The following is a 14,381-nucleotide window of genomic DNA, read 5'->3' on the forward strand; positions in this document are numbered from 1 at the left end:
TAGGCACAAACTCACATGCATGCACACACGCACACACACAACACACATGTCATCTTACCAAAGAACTTTGACTCATGCAATCCTTACTCCCGCATGACTTGCTTGTTCGATTTCTTATTTTCTACATGTGCTTCAACATATGTGAAGTGATGTGCTCAAATAAAAGTGGTAACTACAAGAGTGAATCAAAATCCTTTTAGGCACTCATGCAAATTTTTAGGTTAACATTAGTGAGTTGCTCGAATAAAGATACCAAATTGGAAGGGCAAGGATCCATTTTTAACCTCATTCCATGTCTGTTGAATTTGAAAACTTGGAATGATTGTTCAAAGATGTTTCCATCACATCATTCCTAGTGGCATTGTCAAGTGTTTGTATTACAACTAGTTTTTTTGGGCTATCCTTTGAGGCTCTGAGGAAACCTTTAACACCTTGCATGCCTTCAAAAACAAGGGCAAGTTCTTCAAGTGTTTTTCCCTTTGTCTCAGGCATAAATATGACAAAGAAAATGATGGATATAAGCACAATGCTACCATAGAGGAAAAATGTACCTGCTGGAGTGATAGCCTTAGAAATGCTTAGGAAACTAAGGGCAATTGTTCCACTTATTGATCTATTCATCACCACAGCCAGACCCACTGCTTGTGCTCTCAACCTTAAAGGAAATATTTCAGAAACAAAAACCCATGCCACTGGCCCAAAACCTATAGAAAAAAATGCTACATAGGCACAAATTGCAAAGATGGTGATCCCAGCACCTAAAGAAGACGTAGGAGCTCTAGACTTATTAAGATTTACTGACACAAGAGTATCACCTTGAGTTGTATTAATGCCAAGGAGAATAAAAGAAGTTCCCACCATGAAAAGGCAAAGGGTAACACCAATGGCACTAGTGATGAGTAAAGGTTTTCTACCCACATGGTCAAGTAAGAATGTAGCCACAAAAATGAAGATGAATTTTGTGAAGCCAACTCCTACAGTAGCCCCCAGTTGACCAAGCTTACTTTTCACACCAGCCTCATGAAAGACAATAGGGCTATAATAAACAGTAGCATCTATGCCACAACCTTGTTGAAAAAAGTGTAATCCAAGGGTACAAATGAGCATTCTACGAACTGCAAGAGTTGGCCTTATGAGTTCTCGCCATACACCTTCTCCTTGTTTCTTTGACTTTCCAAATGCTTGTTCATATTCTTCTAGAGTGGGGTCCTTAGTCAAGTCCACATTAGATGGGAAGCCCACCGTTTCCATGATTTCACCAAGCCTCATATTAGCCTCTTCTTTATCTCCATTAGATGTTTTGAGCAAAATATCTCGTGCTTCTAGCATACGTTTTTGTGTCACCAACCACCTTGGTGATTCTGGCATCACAAACACACCAATTGCTAAGAAAATGGCAAGTACTCCACCTGCACTAAACATTAGCCTCCAATTCAAGTGTGTGGGTAGGCCTTCTAGTGCGAAGCTCACCAAATATCCTAACAATATGCCAAATTGTATAAAAATTTCTGTGAGTGAGACTAAGGATCCTCTTATGTTAGCAGGGGCTAGCTCTGCTGAATACACAGGTGCTATCATGAGGCCGAATCCTACACCTATACCTACAATAAACAAAAGAATCACATTGTTTAATTTGCATGGACAATTCTAGCGCGATATTGAGAAAGTAACAATATATAACTAACAAGAAAGTCTAAAGGTCAACCTTTTGAAATTAGCATATTATTTATATATAAGGTTTTAGAAATGTGGATATGTCTGAAAGGGTTAGAGCATACATACCATTTTCTTGAAATATTAAAACATGTACACATACACATAAACATGCACATACACTCGCAAATATAAACATACATCTATCTATGTAGGCATGTGCACACATGTATATTCTACACACATGCATTTTTGTACACATATCTATACCCATGCATATAAGTACACATACACATACTCAATCATATTCATATACATAACAAATACGACACAGATATACACGTGCACATTGCATGTACATCTACATGTAAATAACACATAAATATCTATATACACATGCATATACATAGACAAACATATGGGTACACATAAAAACAAACATATGCTTACACATGCACACATGCACACATACACATTATGTTCTTATCATTTACGATCATTGGTGTGCACAATGTTTTTATGCAAGGACATGAATGTGTCTACACCTGTTTGTTTCGACGACACACGTGAATGTGCATGTGCATGCATGTGTACATGGATGCATTGGGGATGAGTGGCAAAGGCCTATGTACAATGCTAGTTTTTACCAACTAGATTTGCTTTTCTTGCAACATTTTAAGAACACATGAATCCTTAATGTTACAATCATATGAATTTATTGAATCATGAGGTGGTTCCATTTTCTTGCCACACAAATTTATTTGTTATATTTTTTATATATAGAGTTCCATTAATGAAGAAAATACATGCCATGTTGCTACAATTATGTTAAATGTGTAGCAAAGTAGAAAGCCACGCAATATGTGTGTGTGTGCACGTGCAGGTATGTGTGTGTGTGAAGATGTTATGTTTCAAGCAAATGGGAAAAGCCAACACACCTGCAACAAGTCGTCCCATGAGGAGGATGCCAAATGAAGGAGAAAGGGACATGATTAGGGCACCTAAGAAAAAGATTGTTGATGCAATTGCCATGGTCATGCGGCGCCCAATAGCATCAGATAAACGACCTGCCATGATTCCACCCACAATAGACACCAAGTTTAATGACCCAACCACCACCTCTTGCTCAACAATACTCAAGTCCAAGTCTTGACTCACAAAGATCAATGCTCCGCTCATCACACCAATGTCTATCCTTGTGACAAAAACAAACAAATTGTTGGACATTAGGCTCATTCAATATTATATTAGAAAATAATTATTACATAAACAAAGTTTTGTTATTTTTATATCACATTTTTTTGTGTATAAATGACTTAAATATTGAAATTGGAAATCATTGTTGGGAGTATTTGCCCATACTCCACTTGGCAGCCTTTCACATTTTGTTTTGGATGCCACATAGAAGCAACGAGCTCTTAAACAACAAAGTATAAATTCCAAACTTGTAAGCTAAGGGATTTATGTGAAGATATGTAAGTACACTACTTCAAATGAAGTAGCTGAATTTGTAGGTATAGTGCCAATATTACTTTTACAAAAGAAATTCAAAGGTATTTGCTTTAAATACTTCTAATGAACTATACAAGTGGCAATCCTTGCTCTTCAATATTTTAGAACATACATTTATGGCCGAAAAGATCCTTAAGCAAAAAACTTAATGATGTTGCAATATGTTTTTGAATTTTAACAAATGAATAATGTACTTCTAGAACCTTAATTAACGTTGCAATATGTTTTTGGATTTTAATAAGTTACTAACGTGAACCTTTGTATTAATATGTAAGACTCAGCATGGGTAGGCCTTAAAACATAAACTAGAGAGATTGTATTTCAACTAATGCTCTTAAGTAACTAATTATGGAATTATATCTATTTTGATGTTAGGCAAAGGGTGGTGAGATGGTTCATCAGATGAGAGTTGTTACAATGTTGATATTAAACAATTGATTAAGATATTAAAATTATGAAAAAAGCATGATCAAAACATGAGAGCATTATAATTCCTTAATTATAAGGTTTTGCATGCATCTAGGCAATGTTGGGCAACTTATAGTTCCATTGGAGTTGAGTTTTTTTTTTTTTTTTTTTTTTGTATCATGCTTTCAATGAAGATAAAACAAATGTGAATGGTTGCTCTAGTTAGAATTGATTGGCTAATTGGTAACACTTGATAGGCTTTCAAGACCTTTGAAGTAAGCTGATCACATTTTTCATACAATGGGGCATAAGAGCATATGCGAGCTACATACCAATTGAATTTTTTGAAAACTTGAGATGCCCTTGATCCTTATTTGGTTGAGAGTCATCCTGCTAATTTTGAATAGTGAGAAATGCTCTATTAAGGAGATACACATGCCCCAGAGGTCTTATTTGGTAGAAATTTGTGCTTTTAAACTCAAGCCTTAAACTGAAGGTTCTAAAACCATCCAAGGGGGTTTTCACACTTCCTAAAAAGGGCAAAGCATATGCTAACCCAACCTAATTAGAAGAGTTCTTGTAGTACTCTTCCAAAAACTATAGGTCATTCTTAGTTATAAGAGCATCAATCTAAAATAATCATAGGAAGCCATAGCTAAATGTAAAAGCACCAGTAGCGATGAGTGGTAGCTCAATTAGTAGGATGACATCATAAGAAATGGGTGGTAGAGAGTCTAAATCTTGGAGGCAGGCTAGTTAGTAGTGGCTCGGCTCAGCCTTGCCTTACCCTTAGGGTGCAAAGATTGGGATGAAGCCGAGACAAAATCATTTAAAAATTTGATGCATTAAAAAACTGAAAAGCAAGATTGTAAAGTAACCTTTCAAAGTTAAACTTTGGAGCACCCTTGGAATATAAAGGCCTTGGGATATAAAGGCCATTGTGATAGTAGAGAGAGAGAGAGAGAGAGAGAGAGAGAGAGAGAGAGAGAGATTACCATAGCCGAGGAGAGTAGAGGAGATGGTGGCAATGGCGGTACACATCATTACATACTTGCCAATCTTGGGTCGTTTAGCAGTCGAAGGGGAAGAAGATGAGCCTTCCACATCAAACGCATGTAATTGTTGCTGTGCAGGCGTCTCGTTCCTATCATCAGCTTCATGATGTTGATGACGATCCATGCTATTATAAGCTCCTGCGCCTACCAACCAGACGAATCGACTGGACTGTGTATTTTGGCTTCGTGGGGAGATTACAGTAAGCTGATAAAAACACACGAAGAATGATGGGGGGGCCTAGTCCTGCAATGAATGGCGAGAGAGAGAGAGAGAGAGAGAGAGAGAGAGAGAGAGAGAGATGGTAGCCTTATGAAGAAGGCATTATTGCGCGCGCGCTCTCTCTCTCTCTCTGTCTGTCTCAAATGGTGGGCTTATAAAGATAGATTCCAAATATTCTCGGTGATCAGCTATGCGCCAGCAGAGCCGGCAAATGAGGTGGTTAGCAGATCCTGTCATTAAGCAAACGATCATAAACAGATTAAGAAATGGAAAGTGCTACGTTACATTTGAAGTAGTATGAGAGAGAGAGAGAGAGAGAGAGAGAGAGAGAGTGTGTGTGTGTGTGTGTGTGTGTCTCTCTCTCTCTCTCTCTCTCTCTCTCTTTTTCCATGCCCACCTGCTGTCCCCGCAACAACTAATACTTTGATCGCTTCTTCGATGAAAATGGCGGATTGCCCAATGCAGCTCGAACCGCCCTAACCAAGCTAACGGCATTCGTCCAAGGCCATTAAGGACACTCCACTTTGCTCGTGCTTCCTCTTTTAAAAAAGTGCAATATGGGAATGAGAATGCTTTGCTTCGGATCCCTCCATGAGAATGAGAACGTTGTAGTAGCTCTAAAACACAAACTAAGCTATAGACACGGCTATGTGAACCCCTTGTAACTTGTAAGAGCTTTGCCCCTAATGAGGGCATTGTTAGTGATAGTTGGCAGCACACTTTACAGTCACAAGCACGTTGAGCAAATTGTACCTAGCTTCATCCCATCAATAGAATTCAAGGTCTATTGAATAACATGCATGGAAGACATACATGTGGATGAAGATACTGACATACTGGAGGATGTTTTGCCCCATGGCCTTGATACCACACAAGCTTGTGGACCACAATGACTCAATCATCAGCATTGCCCCGAGTGAGGGTTTCACCCAATTGACCCTATTTAAGGACGAGTACTATGAGGAGCTTTGCTTCCCTACTTTGGTAAGCCAAGTGCATGCTATGGGATTGCCAAAAGACACAGCCTACCAAATATGCATAAAGTGGGAACCAAAGATGACGAACAACACAGAACATACTTCTCCAAAACAATGGAAGTTTTCATGCAAAATACAGCTCGATCAATTTTTGTTCAATTATGCAAGATTCAACTACATGATACTACCCTCTATGCAAAAGATGTTTCAAACAACACAAACATAGAGTGTTTTCTCCAAAGAAAAACTAGATTTTGAGACCTTGAGGCACTACTACACAGTTCCTCTAGCCATAAACAAAGGCTCAATAAGATTTATTTTGCCATGCTCCACCACTTAGGGCCATCTACATCCATCTTCATCACCTTCTAGTAGCAAAAACACAATGGGAACCATTATTTCCATGTCTTAAACATCTAAACCCAATCGTTGTACCTTTCAAATCACATACAAAAAACTCATTGAAGAGATGAGAGTTTACCATGATCACATCTAAAGCCAACATGATCATAGTTTGCTATGGATAAAGGATGCCCTAGCTATATGGTACTACCCTTTATGCAAAATATGTTTTGAATAGTTGTACTTTTCTTCAAGCGAGCCCAAAAAATCAAGCAAGACCACAAAAGACACCATAAGGTAACGACTTTTTAAAAGACTTCATAATGCAGGTAGGTTGCATTTATAACTACCTTAGAATGCCTTAGTCATACATGTAGATGTTTGATTGTGCTACAAAAATGGTTCTAGATATGCTCAAGGGCTAAATATATTGTCTATCCCTATTTACAAGAGCTTTTTTGTAACCTTATTTTGTATTGAGGTTGTAGAGTTTATCCTTTGCATAGGTGTATTTGAAAAGCCAAATTAGCATGTTGATCCTATTCTTACAATGTGCTCTATGGTGGTGACTTTCCATGTCTCTAAAAGTTGTAATAAATCGTAGTTAATCACAAACACACGCACACACACACGCACATGCACATGCACACGCACACACACACACATCTTATCTATAATAAAATAGTTGAGAGCCATGCGTTAGGGTGAAATTCAACAAAAATATTTTGATCTATTAAAGATCCACACATCCATTTTGCAACTATGTGATTTTACTCGATTGTTATTTTTAGTTGTAACTCATGCAAAGCAGGTCTAGCCTTGGTGTTGTATTAATGCGAGATACACATTCCGTTGCCTTTCCAAGTTATAAACTTAAGCCTAGTGAACTTACGGATAGTACTTAAGATAAGAAAAATTTCACTATAGCTTATGCATCGTGATCATGGGAGCATTATTTATTGGGATCTCAATTCATGTGAAACTTACCCACCCTACACTATTGCCTAAGGGATATCATGTAGTAGTTGCTCAGGGTCCTACCCCAATTGATGCCATCCAAACTCCAATGGATTCTCAGATTTTTGTAACTAGGTAGCCTTGGGTCTCTATCTTGCAACAAAGAGCCTTGGCTTCAGTCCATAAGGCTCAACCTATGGGAGTTTATGACCTAACAATGTCTAACACAATCTAATGCCCAACTAGGGAAAGTTACTTTGTGAGACTGAACCCAATTATGAGTAGACTGATCATAGTTCAAAGAGAGGGAGAGATGAGGGGGAGTTGAGCTCAACCCCTCTACCTCCTATAAGGCGTAATCTTGACTCTGGGCCCCTAAGACCCTAGTCATTGTTCAACTTTGTTCCTATTTCCTTCATTATGAAAGCACTCGACTTATTGGGTTCATCTAGCTATCAAGTGCTCCCATAAGAGGAGGCACTCACCCACTTTCCATGCATTCACGTGGCATATCTTAATTATCTAAGCAAAGGTATATTGTACATGTTGTGTAATATTTACAACTATCTTTAGTAATTAAATATTAGCATAATATTTGTTATAGTTTTGTTAGGCATATGTACACAAAAGCAAGTAAAGTGTTCATTTTCATGAATAGTTTTTCTAATATTAATTCGAGATATTTACAACCCTAGATTTTCTCACAAAGAGCCATAGTTACAAAAAGATTTGTCCAAAAGGGTAACCTTCTTACCTGTATAATTGGTACAAGGCCCCTTGTTGATGCCCACTACATCATACTCATGTGCATTTCTACCCTGTATTAGGATTGGCAATGAGTTTACCAAATCGACCACAACCCAACACTTTGGTTCTCACTTCATGATCATAAAGGGAAAACCTTAAATCATAGTTTGACTCTCTACCTAGACATTTGGCAAGATGCTCAAAGGTAGGCAAAAATGCCTTGAGGTGATAGAGCCTTGGCGAAGCGCTTGGGGAGGCATGAACAATCCAGTTTGACATATGGAGTGCATATTTTAAATAGAATATTTCTTAATGGAAGACACAAGAAATTTCCTATACTATGTCGACAAGCATACATTCAAAGAAGATAGGTTGATAGAGTGGTAGTTACCACTTTTCCAAATAAAAACATTTCATTTCAAATCTAGAATAACAATCCACTTGATGAATCACTATATTTTTTGTACCTAAATTGGTCTTGGTTTCAATTTTTGTTGATTTTTTCTATGTTTGTTTTTCTATCTCATATCTCTTTGTATTTTTTTTCTCTATATCTCCCAAGTCTCAATTAAAGGTTTTGTTTATCGAGGTCTTAAGAATCATAACATATATTATTTTATTTTCCCAAGGATGCTCGTATTTCTATCATCACTCTTTATCTAAGTTTTTTCCATCTTTCTTCTTGCATTTTTCCACGTAAATTATCACTATTCAACTCATTACCAATTTTGCCTATTTTATATTAAAGACCATGCACTTGTCTTCACTAGAAGTTTTAATTTTTTCTTATAACTTTTTGCCTTATTAATAATTAAAAATTTTCCTATAATTTCTAGTGTTTTACTTAATAATATAATTTTTTTAGCTATTGAATCAATGATAAATTTAATAATAATTTCGCCAACATTTCATCTAAAAATTACTCACAATTTCACTAGTATTTTGGTACAAATATTGTTGTTTTAATGATAACCCTACTAATATTTATCACCATATTTTGTATCTATGTAATCATTTAATTATTTTATGCAAATAAACTAATACTTTAGTTATTCTTTTTAATTATAAGTATAAATATTCTCCTTTGAATGATTAATATATTTCTTAAGTTTCATAAATGAGACAATTTACTTGTTATTTCAATTGAGAATTCTTATCTAAACTAATTCATGTACCTATGCTATAATTTAATTAGATAATGTGAAAGACAAAGAGTAAAACCTAGAGAACACTTGTATTCGCACACTAGGTTATATTTTTAGTAATGAGCAAAAGGATTTGTAACAAATAATAGTCTCATTGGCTACCAATTGCTTGAAAGAGACAAGTCCAAAACTTCGAAGTGAAAATTGAATCCCTATCATTGACAATCCTCTTGGTTAACCCATAGAATCAAAAGATATCCTTGACAAACTACATAGTGATATTAGATGCCTTGAAGGTAGTCTTCAAGGGTATGATGTGGGATACCTCGGTCAAAATATCCATGATCACTATGATAGAGTCATATCCTCCTTACACAGTCCAAAGAACAACTACAAAATTGATACTGATGTATTCCTACTTCATTAGAAGAAGTATTAAAAGGATCTAACTCTCTTGGTAGCTTGATCCTTGTTTCTTTGATTTATTGGAAAAAGAAGCATTGAGTGATATATCTAAATGATTAGCTTTCATGGTAGACTAAAAGTAGCTCTTCATTGGCACATTCACCACCTTTATAGTTGGGATGTCCGATTAGAGGAGAGCTAGAGGACGGTCATGTGCTTCCCATAAGATTATATTTTTGAGGTTCAAGATGTTGGGAACATACTACCTATACTAATAATATAAGAGCTCAACTTCTAGATGATAATATTTAAATTTAGTTTTTTCCCTTGGGTTCTTTCCTTCTGCTTGGGTAGTCCTTTTTATCTCGAGGCATTCTAGATAATTGGCAATTTTGATAGCTATTTATTCTAGAATGTGATTACTAGGCATAGAAATTAGACTTACAAGAAATCCTTAGCTTAAGGGTTCCTTTAGAAGTAAAATATTTTGGAAGTCTTTTTGACTGAGAGCATTAGACCACATTGTCCTTGGGTAGCCCAAAATCTAATTCTTGGAGTATTTTAATTCATCTTCTCTAGCTCATTGATATCTTGCTAGTTAAAGATCCACTTAAGGCTTTTGTAATCTATCACAAGTGCAAATTGCCTACCAAGTAGGTAGTGATATCAAAGCTTTAGAGCATGAATAATATCTAAGATCTCTAGTTCTTCTCATAAGGTTTGAGCTTGTGAGAAGAATAAGGCTATTGGGTGAACTTCTTGGATAAGAATGCATCCTAGCACCTACTATACTAGCATTGATGATCACTTCAAAATCCAGGGAGAAGTTGGGCAGCTTTAGGATAGAGACAATAGTGAGGCATTTTTTTAGATGCTCAAAGCTTTCTTGTTGTCGAATTGTGCATGTTATCTTTACCTAGTTCTTGAGTAACTCAATAAAGGTGCAGCTACTAAGGAGTAATCCTTGGTAAATATCCTATATCATCCTGTGAGGCCTAGAAATCCTTAGACACTTTGAGATGGGAGTCCATATTGGACATCTTGGATATTCACAAATCAATTGTTATCCCCTCTTTTGAGATGATAAAGCCCAACTCTCAATCATTTTTTGAAGAATACACATTTATTTTTCTTAGCGTAGAGTTTATTTATCCAAAGAGTCTCTAGAATAATCATTCAAAAATGTGTGGATGAGTTCATTAAGATACAAATTTTTAAAAATGTATTAGATCAACTTGTTTAAGGTAGTAGATTAGCCCAAAGGACATTACAAAGAATTCATAATAGCTATACCTAGTGTTGAAGGTTGTTTTTAGAATATCCTCTTCCTTGATCTAGCTTTGTTAATAGCTAGATTTTAAGTCAATCTTTGAAAATATCATGGTGCCTTGCCAACCTACCCAATAACTCATCAAAATAGGGAATCAGATATTTATTTTTGATAATCACTTGTAAAATATGCGAAAGGCTAAGGATTCTATCCTTCTTCTTTTGAAAGAGGATAAGAGCACTATAAGGCAAACTACTAGGACTTATGAACCCCTAGTCTAACAATTGTTTCAATTGCTTTTTGATTCGATTACTTTAAAGATAGACATCTTGTATGATCTTTTTTTAATGATTGGTTTTTCTCTAGATGTTAGCTTAATCTCATAATCTACTTCCTGATGAAAAGGAAGGTTGATTGATTCCCTAGGAAAGATATTTGCATATTCAATTACTATGAATGTGTGCTCCCACTAGATAGATGGAAATTTCCTATCCTAGGTCTATCCAACTTTTCTTGTGATTATACTACCTTATCAAAGAGGTTATTGAATGCTACTCAACCTTCCCCACAACATTTCTCAACTTGATTATAGGCATTACCTTGTCCATCCCTAAAAGATAGTCATATATTTCTAATGGCATGACTTTAAATTTAGTTTTTGTGGTTTTTGCACTTGTTGAAATTCCACATCTTTTAGTACATGAGTTGAGAGAGTTGCTTTCATATTTGCTAGCTCAACTAGAAGTTTCATAATAGGTTCCAAATTTAACTTCAATCTTTTTGCATATTTAGGAGAAATAAATGAGTGGGTAGGCTTGAAATCAATGGGAATATGAAAAGAAGTACCTTGGTGAGCTATGGGGATTCGGATGATAGAGAATTGATGTCCAATACCTTAATTGTGTATGGCAACATGGATGGTCCTCTTTCCATTTCTTTCTCAAGTGAAGGATCTACTTTGTCACCAACAATAGCACATGCATGAGCCCTAGCTCCACGTCTTGCTCCATGCTTTGCTCCACATCTTTCTCCATGCTTTGCTCCACACTTGCACCCTCGATTGTTGAAGTTTTCTTCTCTTGGAGGGTTGCAAGGGATGCAAGTTTCAACATTCATTCCTTTAATGGTACATTGGGCTCAAAAGTGGGCAGATGGATTACAATTGAAGCATCATGGTGATTGATTTCCCTTGTCACCATTGTTGTTGTTATAATAATAATTATTGTTGTAATTACACTTTTGGGGAGTATGACCAATATTGGCATAGCCCCAATTGTGGTACCTTGCTAGTGGTTCATGCAAGCTCTCATGGAATAGAAAAAATCTATTGTCATTTTGTAGGAGTTGAAGGCTACATCCTCATCAAGGCATCATCTAGATTAGTAGGTCTCATAGCCTCAAACTAGCCATTAAGGGGGATGATTCAACCCCTTAACAAAAATGTGCTACTTGTTATGTTATAGACATGTGGGGAGCATATTTTTTAGCATCATGAAGCAGTAATAGTGCCTCTAAGGTCAACCCTTGCTGCTTTAGAATGAATAACTCATCTTCGTGGTTTGGTAGTATGAATGAAATTAATATCTACCTTGGATTGTAGCCTTGATCTATTTGCAAGTTTGGGTCATCTCAAGGACTGCCTTATCATGACACCATTGCTTTCACAAAAATTGGGCTCCCCTTGTGAGTCTAAGACATGCAAGCATTGCTTCTTGATTGGTTGCACTACTTTGTGTAGTAGAGAAACAAGCAGCCATTTATTGCTTGATTGGTTGTACTAGTTCTGATCAGAGAAATAGTCCTCTATCCCCATTGAATCTAGGAGGTTTAATCTGCTTGAGAAGAAACTTACTCTCCTACTTATTTGTCAAATTTGGTGGACGTGGGGGTACCTCGAAGATTAAATCCTCTTAGTTACGTAACATGGCAAAGTTTACTTATTATAATTCATAATTCATCTAGGTAGATTGACTTGATCTTGGGATTTTTAACCCAAGACAATTCATCAAGATAATCCACTCGTCCTCATATTGAATAGGCTATCCATAGAGTTTCCACATTTTCCTAGTTTTGTATGAGTATATGATAGAATTCCTCTTAAGATCCCTTACACTCCTTTAAACAGAGTTTAACTCGCTTGCCAAATCTCTTGGAGATTTATCAATTTGAATATAGTAATGGCCAATGGAATTTTGGTCAATCTGCCCAATTTTTGGGAGCACATTACTTTATACCTATGAGACCAAACAACCATTCTAAGGTGCTTTGGAGTCTTTCGGACTCCACATTTCCAATTGCCATCAATAATGCCTCTTCTTCTTAGCTTTTCACCTAAGAACGTTGTGATGATCACAACCTTCCATCCAAACAATACATCCTTCAATGGAATTTTTAATGACAAAATCTTATTTAATGCTTCTTCTAGCTCCATGTCATATAAATGAATTTCCCATATCTTTCAAAATGAGTCAAAATCCACCCTTTCCCTGTGCAAAGTCTTTCTAATGTTTGGAGAACCTAGACTTTCCTTCATCCTTTTGATCCTAGGAAAAGAGAGAGGGTGGGGCCACTCCTCAATAGAAACTTGCATTGGCTCCAATGTTTGATTGCATCACTTATTGTCTACTAGGTTAGCTTGTTGCCATTAGAGAATGACTTTGACTTGACTACATCTGTATGGAATTCGTTACTAGCTTGAATGAGCGAGTGATTCATTTTAAAGAACCCCTTTTTCTCTAAATTTTGGGCCCTTCTATTGAGTATCTCTTTCGATGGCATGTTCAAGTCCCATGACTAAAACACATTAGTACCAGGGTTGATTTCCAATTGGCATTGGTCCCCTACTGCATGTGAATGATTCTTTTCTAGAATTCAAGTAGTTCAATGACAACTAAGCCTTTTGCCTTTTATGCATAAGATTATCCTTGAGGAAAAAATATCACGGGGAATGATCCTCAAAATTCTACAAAGTGTGTTATTTTTAAGAAATAGCATCTTCTCTAGTGTCTCTACCCTTGGTATACTTCTATTCTCGCAATTTTTGAGCATTTTAGCTTTGAGAGAACCCACATCTACATCACCTTCTTGAGATTGAGGCCTCCAAACTTGTAGTCCTTCTTTAGATTACTTAGATTGATAGGGGCTATATAATTGGATCTCCCTAGCTTGCTCCAAAGTAAGTCCCCTACTAATAGGAATTGAATTTCTTGATGCTACCCTTTCTCTAGCAAGGATGCTAGGATGAATAGAATTTGAGGACTCGGTATACAAATAGACATAGGATCTTTAGTTTAACATGAATGGGACAAGTAGTTGATTTCTAAGAATTGATTATTTCCCTTAGTTTGTTGAGCACCCAATTAGATCTTGCTTGCTTGCTAGTATCTATGCCAAACGTGAAGGTAAGATACATGGACATGTTACTTTTTTAAATTGCTTGACTAGCCCAACTTAAGTTGCATAGGTTATCCTCCATAACATTGATAAGCCTTGCTTTTTTCAAGTTGATGTTCATGCCAATTGCTTCTTCATATGCCTTAAGTACTTGTTGTAAAGATCTCAATGTGCTCTCTACTTACCTTTAGTGAGAGCATTAGGTCATTCAGATATCCCAGACCTAGGATTTGCTTCATCATATACTTGATTCCTTCCATTCACCATCAAGTGCTATATTGCCAATAAGTAAGCAAA

The 14,381-nt window shown here is 36.4% G+C and overlaps 1 pseudogene; it reads right to left on the reverse strand.

The window, feature by feature from the left end:
• Positions 1-285: 285 nt before the first annotated feature.
• LOC148039848 (putative polyol transporter 1 pseudogene) lies at positions 286-4,671 on the reverse strand (annotated as a pseudogene).
• Positions 4,672-14,381: the final 9,710 nt, after the last annotated feature.

This window comes from Lygodium microphyllum, chromosome 2 (genome assembly GCF_053477565.2).
Source record: "Lygodium microphyllum isolate KBCC chromosome 2, Lygodium_microphyllum_v1.1.10, whole genome shotgun sequence".
In the NCBI taxonomy this organism is placed as follows: domain Eukaryota; kingdom Viridiplantae; phylum Streptophyta; class Polypodiopsida; order Schizaeales; family Lygodiaceae; genus Lygodium; species Lygodium microphyllum.